The 14,090-nt window shown below is 35.6% G+C and overlaps 1 protein-coding gene and 1 long non-coding RNA gene across 11 annotated transcripts in view; one reads left to right on the forward strand and one right to left on the reverse strand.

Moving 5' to 3' along the window:
• SPIDR (scaffold protein involved in DNA repair) overlaps positions 1–14,090 on the reverse strand; it is a 435,376-nt gene that overhangs the window by 108,818 nt on the left and 312,468 nt on the right. The gene's annotated exons all lie outside the window — the stretch shown is intronic.
• The window catches only part of LOC119867632, a 43,893-nt gene that overhangs the window by 871 nt on the left and 28,932 nt on the right, over positions 1–14,090 (forward strand). The window lies entirely within an intron of this gene.

Raw genomic sequence — 14,090 nt, forward strand, 5'->3', positions numbered from 1 at the left:
TACAAATGCTGGATTCTTTCTCACCCCTCCCTACTGCTTTTCTCACGATGTACCTTAAAACACTGCTTTCACCCATATTTTTACACTATTTATACTTATCATGTACTTTTTATTTCCTCTGGTGTTTCTTCTCTCATTTATAAACCATAAATCCTGGGTATAAAGGTTATGATTATTACCTTACCGTGGTATAAATTTGGTATACGATCTGTATCATTTTGTAACTCAACATATTTGAGAGACAAAGAATGCAGAGAAATCCCAACATTTCTAAATGTCTCATCACTTGATCACATGGGAAAGTAGCTATTTTATCTGAAAATTAACATATTAAAGCCCTGTAATTTTACACATTCTCTTCTGTATGTAGTTCAAAAATACAGAAACATATACTTGTACCTTCAAGTGTTATTTTGATGTGCTAGGGTAGGATGTTGAAACTGCAGTAAACAGTGGTTCAAAACTCTTATTCTTCAAAGGAAATACAAGACATAAAAAGACTCACCTATTTGTATAGGTCATGGGTTGGCAAACAATGGCCTATGGGCCAAATTCTGCCTGTCATCTGTCTTTGTAAATAAAACTTTATTGGAACACAGCCATGGCCATCTACTTACACATTAGTGTCTACGGCTGCTTTCACACCACAATAAGTGAGTTGAGTAACTATAACAGAAACCATGTTATGGCCTGCCAAGCCTCAAATACTGTGCTTGCCAACTCCTAGTCTATATAAATGAAAAAGAAATTAACACTTACTGTGTAGCAGTAACAACTTATCTCTGTTATCTCATTTAATTCCCTGAACAATCCTGTGAGGTGGGTGATAGTTGGGTACATATTACGGCACTAACACATGTAACTTCTAACTCTCTGTCATACTTTTTTTCTGAGGAAAAAGAAAGTGGAATGGGGAAAGGAGAAGAATCAAGGGCAATTTTTTTTTTCTTAGGAGATCTAACCAGGCTGGGACCCTATAAGAGATGGATGTATCTCTTCAAATAGCTACTCTATTAAAGAAAGAATATTAGCCCTTATATTTTCATGACTTAATCATTTAGCACTTTTCAAAGGCCTAAGCTCATTTTTGCAAATAAATTAAGTTGAAAAGGAGGATATATTTTCTAATTTCTGATGATACTGATCCAGGAAGTAGCAGAGGTCTACAGATTCTTGGCTACATCAGAATACTGGCTAAATTAGTTTATTCTTTAATCTCCAAACAAGCTATGTAAGAATCCAATAAACACTGTCTGTTCAAAATGTTTTCCATTTCCCTTGATAGAAATGAATATAAAATAATAAATATAATGTAATATAATATATATTCATTTCTATCTTTATTTCTGCATTTAACTTGTTAGGAATCATTTAAATAGAAATATGTATAGGGACACCTAGGTGGTTCAGCGATTGAGCATGTGCCTTTTGGCTCAGGGTGTGATCCTGGGATCTGGGATCGAGTCCCATATCGGGCTCCCCACAAGGAGCCTGCTTCTCCCTCTGCCTGTGTCTCTGCCTCTCTCTGTTTCATGAATAAATAAATAAAATCTTTAAAAATCAATCTACATATAGATAGAAATATATATTTTTTCATTTCCCTCTAGCTATTAATGATTTCCTAAAAAGTTAAATTTTGCCTTCAGTTTGAATTCAATTTATGAAAAGCTACAGCAATATGAATACTTCTGTTTAACTTATCCAGAAATGGTTGGGTAAATTATTCTCTACCCCCTACAGGATGATGATTCCTCTCTGTGGCTAGAGGAAAAACAACTTTCTCTACTCAATTTTTACGATACTGATGGGAGAACATCCTAGCTCTCTTTAAAAGTATAATCCAAGGAAGCATAGTCTGTGAAGGATGGCTAGTTTAATACAGAAAGCTATCTATATTTTTGAGTTCCTTGTTTGTTTTCAAGGATGGACCTCAGGGAGTTCCTGTATTTTAACGGAGCCATTCTAAATCACATCCCATGACAGACTGAGTGAGTTCATGTAAACACAGCCAGTGGTATCATGAGTAACAAAATCTGTTTCCATCAGAAGCCCTTTATCCTGCGTAAGAGGCCTGTACACTAATAGGCGGCCGAGGCTAACATTAACCAGCTACAGCTGGTTCAATGCTATAAAAAGAACTAATGAAAACACAAATGCTAACTCTCTCTATTCCACTTCAGCCAGTACGTCAAGACTGCACAAAGACAACCATTTCCAAATACTCTCTGTGAATGAACTGGCCAGGCCTGGATTTCTGAAGTTGTTTACTGAACAGTGTGTGCAAGGACTCACTGAGCACTGAGGTGGGGGAGGACAGGAATCACATGATCTATTAGTGCACAAAGCCAACTTTCCAGATGATCTTGGATTTAGTTCTATAACAAATAGGGGGCAGAGAAAATTTTCAAAAGCAGTACTAACATACTTCGAGCAATTTCTTAAATACACATGCACACACACACACACATACACACAAGTACATACTTTGAATACTAAGGTTTTTGTTATGGAAATGTATAATTAAATCTGAGATAAACTGATACCTTGTCAGATATTCTAAATTCTTAAATAAATGCAAATAATTTCTTACTAGGTGAGTGAGTTACTTTCCAAAGATAGCGATCTGATGAAGAAATTGTCACTATTTTAATTCTTTATACAACCAAAAAGATCTAGACTTGTAGTTCGTGCTAGTAGAGACCATCATGGTTTTCTCTCATCTTGTCATCTCACAAATGGATCATCTGGGGCTCAGAGGATCCTTGGCCTGCCTGCCTCAGACCACGCTGCTTGGTGGCATGAAGAACCTGGATATCCTGGCACTTAGAACTGTCTCTCCATCTTGAGCCAGATGTGGCTAAATGAACATAGCCAAGAACAAATGAATAGAGTCCTGGCTTACTTCATAATATCATGGGTTTTGACCTAACCCAGCCTTTTAATGTATGAGGTTATTTGCAGTGTCAACTGAAAATTTAGGGAGTTTCCTTGGCATTTTTTCATGTTCTTGAATAGGCTGCAAGTGTTAGTGAATAAACTATTCTGCTGGATAAAGGGTTTTGCCTTAGACATTCAGGGCTGATGCCTGGTGCCAGAGACATTATCTGCAGTGCAGATGCAGCTTCCTATGTCATCAGCACCTCTCCTCGGGACTCTGGTCCCGCACGGCCATGTGCCTATGTGACACACCACAGTGTTCTGTCACCAGCTCCATTTCTACATTTTGCTGAGACACTCACACAAAGTAACATTGACACCAAACCACAGATCCAGGAAGCTCAGGGAACACCAAGCAGGTAAGTGCCAATCCCCCAACACCCCAAACCCTACATCTTGTCATTTTATTTTCAAATTAGAGCTAATGGAAAGATAAAGAAAAAAAATCCCTAAAAGAATCAGAAGAAAAACAACACCTTACCTGTAGATGAACAAAGCTAAGAACTCTAACTCCTCCCTCAGACACTGCTCAAGCAAGAAGAGTGTTAGGTGAAATATTTATAAAGTGCTGAGAGGAAAAAAATCCACCAACCTAGAATTCTACATTCTGTGAAATTATCCTTCACAAGTGAAGGTGAAATAAAAATTTTCTCAGGAAAACAAAAATTTCAGTAACTTATAGCCAGGAGACATGCCTTTTGAGAAATGGTAAAACAAGTTCTTCAGAAGGAAGGAAAATAACATAGGTCAGAAACTCAGATCGGCATAAAGAAAGGAAGAGTACAGAGGAAGGAATTAAGTGAGGTTAAAATAAAAACTTTTATCTCAATTCTTAATTAATCTAATAAATAACATTTTGTTCAAAATAAATATAGCAACAACGTACTCAATTATGTATGTTTATATATATGCCTTACATATATACGTGTATATATATATATTTATACATTCATGTATGCTTATATATAAGTGAAATGAATGAGAGCAAAAGATGGGAAGAAGGAATTAGAATTACTTTGTTATTATAAGGTACTCGCACTACCTGTGGCCAGTCTTACTTGAGAGTAGACTTGTATTAGTTAAAATGTAAATTGCAAATTCTAGGGCAATCACGAAAAAAAAATTAAAAGAAGTATCATTGACATGCTAAGAAAAAAAAAGGAATCAGCATGCTCAATTAAAACTATGAAAGGTACAGAAGAGTGGAGGATTAAAAAGAAAAAAAGCAAGGGTAACAGATAGAAAAAACCAACGACAATAGTAGATATTAATCCAATGATCACTAATCCCTTTGAATGTCAATGGTCTAAATGTATCAATTAAAGGAGACTGCCAGAGTAGATCAGAAAAGATGACTCAACTAGATCTTGTCTATAAAAAACGGACTTTAAATATAAAGACATACATAAATTAAAGTAAATAGATGGAGAAAAATGTACCATGCTAACATAATAACATGGTTATGGTATTATGATATCATAATTTAAAAAATACTATACAAACACTAATGAAAACAAGGCAGGAGGGGCTATTTTAAATTAATTAAAAAAATTTAATTCCAGTATATAGTTAACATAAAGTATTATATTAGGGTTTTTTTTTTTTTTAATTTTAGACAAAGCAGACTTCAAAGGTAAGTAAGGTCATCTCAGGGCTAAAGAAAGATACTATATAATGATAAGAGGATCATTTCTACAAGAAGACTTTAACAATTCTTCATTTATGTCTGACAATAGAGCATCAAACCACCTGAGACAAAAACATAACTACAAGGGGAAATACATAAATCCCCTATAATAGCTGGAGGCCTAAACTCACTCTTTCCCACAAAAGGATATATCCAACAAGCAAAAAAGGAGCAAGGAAACAGCTGAACTCAACTACACTATCAATTAACTGGATGTAACTGGAATGTATAGACTGCTTCATCCAACAGTGGCAAACTACACATTTTTCTCAAGCTCGCATGGAATATTAACCAAGACAAACCACAGTCTAGGCCATAAAACATACTGTAACAAATTTAAAAGAATAGGAACTATATGATCTTTGCTGTCAGTGGAATTAAACAAGAATTCAGTAACAGAAAGATAACTTCAAAATCCCAAAATACATGGAGATTAAAGAACAAACCTCTAAATAACAAATGGGTTATAGAAGTCAAGAAATATCAAAAAATATTTTAAGTAAATAAAAATGGAAACACAACTTACCAAAACGTGTGGGATGATGCCAAGACAGTACCTAAAAGGCAATTTATACTATTGAATGAATTTTTTAGGGAAAAAAAAAAAAAAGAACAATCTAAAATCAATAACCAAAGTTTTCACCCTAACAAATTACAAAAAGAACACACTAAATCTAACCAGAAGAAAAGCAAAATATAAAGATGAGAGCAGAAATCAATGAAACTAAAAACAAGAAATCAGTAGAGAAAAATCAATGACAACAAAAGCTGATACTTTGAAAAAGATCAACAAAATCTATAAGCCTCTATCCAGGCTAACGAAGAAGAAAAGAGAAAGGACACAAATTACTAATATTAGAAATGAGAGAGGTGACATTACTACAGATCCCATGGAAATTAAAAGGCTATTAAAGGAATACTGTGAACAACTGTATGCCCACAAACTGAATAATCTAGATGAAAAGACCAATTTCTTGAAAGACACAATCTACCAAAATTCATATAAGAAGAAACAGATAATCTGAATAGGCCTATATCTCTTAAAGAAACTGAATCAATAATTCAGTCTTTCGAAACAGAAAACATCAGGCTCAGCTGGGTTCACTGGGGAATTCAATCAAACGTTAAGGCAGAAATTACATCAGTTCTCCATAATATCTTTCAGAGAATACTTCCTATCTTATTCTACAGGTTTAGCATTACCCTAATACCAGAACCAGAAAAAGATATTTCAAAGAAGGAAAATTATAAACCAATATATCTCTTCAATATAGATGCAAAACCCCCCAACAACGTATTAGCAAATTATGTCCAACAATGTATAACAGGAATTATATACCATAATCCCACCAACCAGAATTTTACACCAGCTAGGCAAGGCTAGTTTAACATCTGAAAATCAATAAATGCAATCCATCACATCAAGGGACTAAAAAAAGAAAAATCACATGATCATATTAATAGAGGAAGAATAAGCATTTGACAAAATCCAGCACCCATTCATGATAAAATCTCTCAGTAAACTAGAACTAGAGGCGAACCTTTTCAACTTGATAAACAGAATCTACAAAAAACCTACCGCTAACATGATACTCAATGGTGAGAAACTAGAAGCTTTCCCATTAAGATCAGGTACAAGGCAAAGATGCCCCCTCTAACCACTCCTTTTCAACATTTTACTGGAATTCCTTGCTAAGGCAGTAGTGTAAAAAAAAAGGTAAATAAAAGTTATACAAATTGAGAAGGAAGGCAAAAAAAAAAGTCTTTGTTTATAGATGACATAATCGTCTATGTAAACAATCTGAAAGAATTAAATAAAAAATCCTGTAACTATTACATCATTATAGAAAGGTTGCAGGATACAAAGCCAATATATAAATGTCAATAGTTTTCCTATATACCAACAACAAACAAGTGTAATTTAAAATCAAAAACACTATCCCATTGGGTCACCTGGATGGCGGTTGGTTAGGTACTTGACTCTAGGTTTCAGGTCAGGTTGTGATCTCCAGGTTGTAGGACTGAGCCCCAAGTCAGGCTCTGTGCTCAGTGTGGAGTTTGCTTAAAAGACTCTCTCCCTCTTCTCACCCCCTCACTTTCTCTCTCTATATATACATATAAATAAATAAATCTTTAACAAAAATAAAACCACTATACCATTTACATTAGCACCCCCCAATAAATACTTAAGTGTAACTAACAAATTATGCACAAATGCACATAAGAAAAACTACAAATCTCTGACGAATGAAATCAGAGAACTAAATAAACGGAAATTTATTCTATGTTCATGGGTAGGAAAACTCAATATTGTCAAGATCTCAGTTCTTCCCAACTTGATCTATAGCTTAATGCAATCCCAATAAAATCCCAGCAAGTTATTTTATGGATATTGACAAATTGATTCTAAAATCTACAATAAAGACAAAAGACCTAGAATAACCAACACAATATTGAAGAACAACAAAGTTGGAGGACTGACACAAGCCAACCTCAAGACTTACTATAAAGATACAGTAATCAACACAGTATGGTACTGGTGAAAGAAAAGAGAAATAGATCAACAGAACAGAACAGAGAGCTGAGAAACAGACCCCTATAAATAGAGTTATGTTTGACAAAGGAACAAAGGCAATATAGTGGAACAGTCTTTAATAACTGATCATCTATATGCAAAAAAAATCTAAAAACAGACCTTATTATACACTTCACAAAAATTAACTCAAAATGGATCACAGATTTAAATAAAAACTACAAAACTCTTAGAAGTAACATAAAAGAAAACCTAGATGTTCTTGGGTTTAAGTAATGTCTTTTTAGATAAAGCACCAAATAAATGATCCATGAAAGATATAATTTATAAGCTAGACTTCATTCACATAAAAAACTTCTAATCTGTGAAAAACAACTTATGAAGAAAATGTGACACAAGCCATGGCGTGGGAGAAAATATTTGTAAGACATATCTGCTAAAGTACTCCTTTACAAAATTCACAAAGAATTCTTAAAACTCAACAATAAGAACACAAGCAACTTGATTAAAATATGGGCCAAAGTCCTTAACAGACACCTCACAGGATACACACACACACACACACACACACACACACAGATGGCAAATAAGCATATGAAAAGCTGCTTATGTTCTGAGGGAAATACAAATTAAAATAGAAATGAAATACCACTACACATCTATTAGAATGCTTAAAATCAGGAACACTGACAAACCTAATGCTAGTGAAGATGTGGAGCGACAGGAGCTCTCATGCATTGCTAGTGGGAATGTAAAATAGTATGGCTATTTTGGAAGACAGTCTGTCAGTTTCTTACAAACCTAATTCTACTCTAATTGTAAGATCCAGCAATCACACTTCTTGATGTCTATCTAAAGGAACTAAAAATTTATGTCCGCATAAAAACCTGCACGCAATTATTTATAGCAACTTTATTCATAATTACCAAGACTTGGAAGCAATCAAGATGTCCTTCGGTAAGGAGTGAATACACTGTGGTCCATCCAGACAATGGAATGTAGTTGAGCACTAAAAAGAAATGAGCTATCAGGCCATGAAAAGACAGAGAGAAACTTTAAACACATATGATGAGTAAGAGAAGGAAGCCAATCTGCAAAGGCTAAAGACTGTATGATTCTGACTATCTGACATTCTTGAAAAGGCAACTATGGAGATGGTAAAAAGATTGATGCGGTGACGGGGGTGGGGGGCGGTGGGGGAGATGACCAGGAATTTAAGGACAGTGAAAATATTCTGTATGATATTACAATGATGTGTATTTGTCATTACACTTTCCTCTAAACACACAGAATGTAAAAGACCAACTGTGAACCCTAATGTAACATATGAACTTGGGAGTGATTATGATGTGTCAGTGGAGGTTCATTTTTGGCTAAAAAAAAGAAGCATCATTCTGGCCAGGGATGTTGATAAGGTATATGGGTTATCTTTGTACCTTTCTCTCAGTTTTGCTGTAAAACTAAAACTGCTCCTCCCAAAAATACAGTATTAAATACAGTATTAAAACAGAAAGTGGAGAGGAGTAATATAATTGTTAGGTGACAGAATCAGGATTAAAACATTGAATTGGGGGCAGCCTGGGTGGCTCAGTGGTTTAGCGCCACCTTCAGCCCAGGGCGTGATCCTGGAGACCTGGGTTCGAGTCCCACGTCGGGCTCCCTGCATGGAGTCTCCTTCTTCCTCTGCCTGTGTCTCTGCCTCTCTCTCTCTCTCTCTCTCTCTCTCTTTCTCTCTCTCTGTTTCTCATAAATAAATAAATAGAATCTTAAAAAAAAAAACAACACTGAATTGGTTCATGGGCTGAATCTGCCAAAACAAAATGTAAGAGAGAGAAATATACATATAAGATGCTGCACTTGGCTCCAAAAATAAATCAACTCCAAAAGCAAGGACAGAGAAGAAGCTCATCAACAATGTAAGAGGCTTTAATATAGAACAACCAGGATTATAATGAGAACTACATATCATGTGTATAATGTGCAGTATCTCATGCATACAAGCAAATAGATTCTACGTGACCCCAAGAAGGAGCATCAGAAGACCCAGGAAAAGAGATTTAGGCTCAAGATAGAGAAATGCCTTGGAATGAGAACTGCACATACGTGAATGGGCTGTGGCGGAGCACTGTCTGCTGCCAGGAGTCCGACCCTGCTGCAGCCTGGACTCAACTATCATCATCATCATCAACTTACGACTGGTATTGAGGAGCCAATCTAACTCTAGGATTCCATGATTCTATAACATTTTTTTAAAGCCATTTAAACTAAAACCACAAATTAATCAAACCAAAGCTGAATAATCCCACTACCTGGAAAGAAGTATTTGGAGGTTCACTGTATAGAATTGAATCTTGGAGTACGTGAAGTTGACTCCATGACTAAGAATAACTGAAAGCAGGTTCAATTATTAACAAACTTAAAGCTGACAATCACTTCTGTTTTAGATAATTTAATGGAAAAGGCTTTTTAAAAGAGGTAATGCATTCCAACTCTCTCTCTTCTCAACCTCCTGGTTCTCCTACGACGGGACAACTACAGTTACCAGCTTCTATGTATTTTTCCAGACATACTGTATGCATATAAAAACATTTAAGTCCATAGTGCTCCCCTACTTTTGTGACTTTTACTCAGATTTCCTAAAATAGCTACTTGAGGACAGAAGCTCCATTTTCTCTTTCTTGTAAATGCCATTTATTTTCACTGAAGAGTGATGTGCCACAGTATGCACTAGATTAAATAACACCTCTTATTTAGTATGCTATTTAGCCCTTGCAAAAAGAAGCCTTATTATTTCCGTTTGACATTAATAAAGGGTGACATTGGGTTTCTGATATCCAGAACAATGTTCTTCTCACTGCACAGTTATGTTTGAGGAAGAAATTCCAACCATATATTTTCAATAAGAAATGAATGAATAAGAAATTACTTCAAAGAGGGGAGCCTGGGTGGCTCAGTCAGTTGAGTGTTTAACTTGGTTTTGGCTCAGGTCACGATCTCATGGGTTGTGAGATCAAGCCTCTAGTCAGGCTCCACACTCAGCACACGTGCTCTCTCTTGCAAATAACTAAAATAAATCTTTTTTTTTTTTTTTTAAATAAATGACTTCAAAGACTGCTCAGAAATTTGCCTTGTGCGTTTATATGTTATCTCTCCCCTGCTCCTGTAAAAGTCAGAAATGTTCTTCCTTCATACTCCCTTAGGTACCAACAAAGGTAACTCCAGTTTTGCTCCAGGACTTTATGAAATGGGTGTTAAAACATATACTATTTTTTAAAAAAAGTAAATATAGAAACCTAACAAACCCTAACTCAGTTAGCAATCAAGGTCACCAAGAAAGAGATACATTCTTGATATTGTGTCAACAGTAGTATGTACCTCTGATAGGATATAATGAAAATGACACTTTACCTCCATGTTCTTCTACCCCCAAAGCCACACCAGTGTAAACATCAGAAAAACACAAGCTAAAGGATATTCTACAAAATATATGGACAGTAATCTTCAAAACTGTTAAGGTCATTAAAAACAAAGAGTATCTATAAAATTGACAGTCTAAAGTAGTCTAAGAAGACATGACAATAACATGTAATGTGGTATCCTGAATGGGATCCTGGAACAGAAAAAGGACATTAGGGAAAATCTGAAGAAATCTGAATATAGTATGGATTTCAGTTAATACGGTATCAATATGTTATAGCATATAATATAGCACAATAAAGTAATATTAAAATAGTATGGTAATAATATAGTATCAATATTGGTTTAATAAGTGTGAGACTCGATCATTCTAATATAAGAATTTAACAATAGGGAAACTGGGTATAGGGTATCTTTCTGAATCTAAAGCCACTCTAAAATAAAAAGTTTATCAAACTTAATTAAATAAAAAAGCTAGGATACGGGCAGCCCGGGTGGCTCAGTGGTTTAGCGCCGCCTTCAGCCCAGAGCGTGATCCTGGAGTCCCGGGATCGAGTCCCATGTCGGGCTCCCTGCATGAAGCCTGCTTCTCCCTCTGCCTGTGTCTCTGTCTCTCTGTCTCTCTGTCTCTCTCTTTGTGTCTCTCATGGGTAAATAAATAAAAAAAAAAAAAGCTAGGATATTTTTATAAATTCCCATTACTGAGAATACTTACTACAAAGAAGGATCAAGGAGAATGGAACTAGTTCTATAACCTGATAACTCAAAGTAATTATTTTAATAATTTGGTTATAACACATGCTCTACTAAGAATCATCAAATGTTAAATATCTTCTTTGATTCCTAACCATATAATGCAGAATACAAAAAAAGGTGGATTAGGCTATGCAGAAAAAGCATTTGACCAAATCCAATACTCTTTCATGATGAAAACATGCAATAAAGTAGAACAAGGAAGCATCCTCAATCTGATACAGGCCATTTATGAAAAACAAAAAACAAAAACTATAGTTAATATTATACTCAATGGTGAAAGACTGAAAGTTCCTCCCTCCCCTTACGATCAGGAATAAAACAAAGATGGCAGTTTTTACTACTTCCATTCAGTGTTGTACTAGAAATTCTCCCCAGATACTGTACTCAGAGCAATTAGTTAAGAAAAAGAAATAAATGGAAAATAAGTTGGAAAGGAATAAGTAAAAATATCTCTTCACACACGATAGGACAGTTGTTATTAAAAAAAAAAAAGGAAGAAAGTAATAAGTGTTGACAAGGATGTGGAAAAACTGGAACCCTCATATAGAGTGGTGGAAATATAAAGTGGTGCATCTGCTGTAGAAAATATTCTGGTGGTTTCTCAAAAACTTAAACACAGATTTACCATATGACCCAGCAATTTTACTACTAGGGCTATACCCAAGAGAAATGAAACCTGTCCACAGGAAAACTTCAAGACAGATGTTCACAGCAACATCATTCATAATACCTGCAAAGTAGAAACAACCCAAATAACCATCACCCGGTAAATGAGTAAATAAAACTTAATATATCTATATGATGAAATATTATTCAGCCATAAAAAAGCATGGAGTATCAATACATGCCACCACATGAATGAGCCCTGAAATCATTGTGCTAATTGAAAGACACCAGACACAAAAGACCACATATTACATGATTCCATTTAAATGAAATATCCAGGAAGGCAAATACATAGAGGTTAAAAGTGGATTACTGGTTGTCAGGGGCTAGGAGAGGGGGCTCATAGGGAGGGACTGCTTAGAGGGCACAGGGTTTCCTTTAACATGATGAAAATGTGTTGGAACTATATAGAAATGGTAGTTGTACAGTACTGTGAACATACTAAATACCACTCAACTGTATACTTTAAAATGGCTTATGTTAAGTAAATTTCACCTCAATTAAAAAAACTTAAAAAGAAAAGATAATGTGTACACAAACACAAAATTCACATGTTCTAACAGGCATTCAGGGAATCTGACCCACAGCATCTAGCTTCTCCCCAGAGGCAGGGACTAGAAACAGTTCCTTTTTAATTTTTATTTTTTAAAGTAGGCACCATGCCCAAAGTTGGACTTGAACTCATGAACCTGAGATCAAGAGTCACATGCTCTACCAAGAGAGTCAGCCAGGTGCCCAACAGTCTCTTCTTATGTACACTTCCAAGCAGTCTATTCATAAAGGGGCACATATATATATATATGTATGTGAAAATAAGCATATTCATTGTTGTTTTTACTAAACGTTAACCAAACAGGCTTTCTCCAAACAGGGGGGATGGTGGAGTCACAGCTACCGCAGTACCAGAAAGCCTTTGGAGATGGGATTTCATTAATGTGCCTCAGTTCCTCAGGCTGTACTCTCCACCTTCCACCCATCCAAAGAGCAGATACCAGATACTTTTCTTTATGAAGCACCTGGAAGAAATTAAAAATTTAAACATTAAGTCAAATGCAAGTGAGCCTGCTGTGAAGAGTGACACATGCTACCAAACACAGGTTTCCCCTGTTATCCTTCTTTCCTTCCCTCCTTTTTCCTTCCTTCTTTCTTTCTTTTTCCTTTCTTTCTCTTTCTCTCTTTCTTCTCTTTCTTCTTTCTTTTCTTTCTCTTTCTTTCTTTCTTTCTTTCTTTCTTTCTTTCTTTCTTTCTTTCTTTCTTTCTTTCTTTCTTTTTCTTTCTCTCCTTTCTTTCCTTCTCTCCTTCTCTCCTTCTTTCTCTCTTTCTTTCTTTCTTGTTTCAAGTTTTTACTTAATTCCAGTTGGTTAACATATACTTTTCCACTTTTCTATAGCTCACGTAAAGAAAGGCCCTCAAGACCTTTGGATTTTCCCCAATGTCTGTGGGATTCTTGGATAGCCAGTGTTCTATTGTAATTCATCTGGGTGCAAAGACTCAAGTACAGAGTTGAATAAGTTAACTCTAAGTTTTCCAAAAGTCTATTTAAATGGTAAAACATCCAGGAGATTTTGACATTTATTTCATTCTTCTTCCCACTTCCAAACATACACAGTCTGGACCTCTCTTTTTGCCTCCCCACAACCCCTGGAGCTTTCGACACCTGCACTCAGACTCTATACCAGAGAGAGAAGGGACAGTCATCACTTAGGGAAACAAAATGGCAGGCCAGGACACACAGCTCACACAGCAGGTGTCAGACTCAGAGCTACTGAAGACCTGTAAAACCTCTCCCCACCATCTTCCCCTGGATGACTCAGTCTTCTTTTTGCTCCAGTCTTCTTTTTTCTTTAATTCAAATTATGAGTTCTTTCCTTTTCAAGTAATTAAGTTTGGTTTAATGTTAAAAGTTAGGTTTTCTTTCATCCTTTCATCTTTTACCCAGGCTGCTTAATTTTTTCTTGACACCTCTTAGTTCTGCATTGCATTAATTATAACAAATGCTTTAAAACTCTTAAATGATATTCGACTGGATTCTTTTCCTTTCTTTATAAATTCTCAGTCAAGAGCTGCTCTTCGTCCTCCTTTGCCACCTGCTTA

This window comes from Canis lupus, chromosome 35 (assembly GCF_011100685.1).
Source record: "Canis lupus familiaris isolate Mischka breed German Shepherd chromosome 35, alternate assembly UU_Cfam_GSD_1.0, whole genome shotgun sequence".
NCBI lineage: Eukaryota > Metazoa > Chordata > Mammalia > Carnivora > Canidae > Canis > Canis lupus.